A 2,456-nucleotide genomic window follows, 5' to 3' on the forward strand; every position below is an offset into this window, starting at 1 on the left:
TTGCATAATGGTCAGGTTGTGGCTTACGCTTTTAGACAGTTGAACTTCATGAGAGGACTTATCCTACGTATGATCTTGAGTTGGCAGTCGTGGTGTTCATGTTAAAAATTTGGAGGCACTATCTGTTTGGCTCCAAATTTGAGGTATTTAGCGATCACAAGAGTTTGAAGTATTTATTTGATCATATGGAATTGAATATGAGGAAGAGAATATGGCTCGAGTTTCTGAAATATTGTGATTTTGGCTTGAGTTACCATCCGGGTAAAGTTATTTTTATAGCTAACACATTGAGCAGGAAGTCTTTACATGTGTAAATGTTGATGGTTCGAGAGTTAGAATTGATCGAGGATTTTAGACACATAAGTTTGGTATGTGAAGAGACTCCTACTTGTGTGAAGTTGGGTATGTTGACGTTGATCTGTCGTATCCTTGAAGAGATCAGACAAGGTCATAAGACCGATGTGGGATTGGTTGACCAACTTGTGTTAATCAACCAAAGGGTGGTTACTTCAGAATTGAAGAGAACGATGTGATGAGGTTCAGAGATAGAGTTTGTGTACTAGATGTACCTGAAATTAAGAAAAGTATTGTTGAGGATGGTCACAGAAGTGGCTTGAGAATTCATCCCGGTGCCACTAAAATGTATCAAGACTTGAAGAAACTATTTGGTGGCCAGGAATGAAGAAGGAAGTGGTTGAGTTTGTGTATGCTTATTTAACTTGTCAAAAGGTTAAGATTGAACATCAGAAGTCGTTGGGTGTGATGCAACCACTGAGTATTCCTGAGTGGAAGTGGGATAACATTTCCATGGATTTTGTTACAAGTTAGCCGATGACGACGAAGGGATGTGATTCCATTTGGGTGATTGTTGATAGGCTGATTAAATCGGTTCATTTCATACTTATTAGGATCAATTATACTTTGAAGAAGTTAGCTGAGCTATATATTGAGAAGATTATTAGTATGCATGCTAATCTATCGAGCATTATGTCGGATAGAGATCTGAGGTTCACGTCGAGGTTTTGGCAGAGTTTGCAAGAAGCTTTGGGTGCTAAGCTGGAGTAGAGTTCTACTTATCACCCACGGGTTGGTGGGTAAATGGAGAGGACTATCCAATCCTTAGAGGGTGCGTTTAGGGCTTGTGTGCTAGAAAAAAGAGGTGCTTAAGATAACTACTTATTGCTGATTGAGTTCACTTACAATAACAGTTTCCACTCATGTTTCGGGATGGCCCCATTTGAGGTGTTGTATGGTAAGAGGTGTAGGACACTTCTGTGTTGGTATGAATCTGTCGAGATTGCAATGATTGGACCAGAGATTGTGAAACAAACTTATGAGAAGATCAAGATGATCCAAGAGAAGATGAAAGCTTCACTGAGTCGCCAGAAAGGTTACCATGATAAGAGGAGGAAAGAACTTAAGTTCCAAGAGGGAGACCATGTGTTTTTGAGAGTTACTCCAGTAACCGGTGTTGGTCTAGCTTTGAAGTCTCTAAATCTCACGCCATGTTTTTTGGTCCATACCAGATCTTACAGAGGATAGGAGAGGCGGCCTATCAGATTACCTTTCCACCTGTCGCGCTACGAAAAATACTTGAGCACATCGCATGCTCAAAGATACAATAGAGTCGTCACTGAACTTTATTTATTCCAAAAGGAAAGGGGAAATATCGATATAACCTAGGGGAAGAGAAAAAGGGTAAGGAAGTCGGTTATACAAGGGGAAGTTATTAGCACCCCTCATATCCGTTGTACTCAACGGGAACCATTTTGATTGTTCTTTCTCGAATGGGTGTTACTATATAAAGGTTACTTGCGAAAGAGAAAAATAAGTTTAATAATTTGTGTGTTTGCCAAGGATTTGAATCCTCGTGCCTACGTATCCTTATAGTATAATAAGGAAATCAGAGCTCCGTAGTTCGTGGTAGAAAATACGGATGCATTGTTTGATTTTATGGAATAGTTATAATTGTATCCTAGATATGTGTAGACATTAGTTGAATTTATCCTATTTCGGATACTCCAAGATTTTAGTCTGACTGCTAAAGAACAAATTATAAAAGTTATTTTCTGAAAAGAAGAGAATTATTTTGAAAAAGGTTTAAGTGATAAAGTAAAAAGAAAAAGTCGATTGAATTGCATTAAAAGGAAAGAATTTGCTTGAAGTGCAAACACGAATTGTGAACTGAGCACAATGCTGCTTGGACCAAATGTTGTGTTATTTGGAATCTATAGGGTAGTGTCTGAACCAAAGAGTATGGCTAATGCAGAAATGTAGGACTTTTCCTAGATCCAAGGATCAAGACTTACAAAAATGGGGTGTTTTCCTAAGCACGAGGTTTGAAAAGGAAATCGTGCATAAAGAAAAGATTCGCCTAAACACAAGGTTTGGCAAGGCAAAAAAAGAGAAAGGTTTGTCTAAGCACAAGGTCTGACAAGACAAACATGCATGGGAAA

This window comes from Lathyrus oleraceus, chromosome 6 (assembly GCF_024323335.1).
Source record: "Lathyrus oleraceus cultivar Zhongwan6 chromosome 6, CAAS_Psat_ZW6_1.0, whole genome shotgun sequence".
Taxonomy (NCBI): Eukaryota; Viridiplantae; Streptophyta; class Magnoliopsida; order Fabales; family Fabaceae; genus Lathyrus; species Lathyrus oleraceus.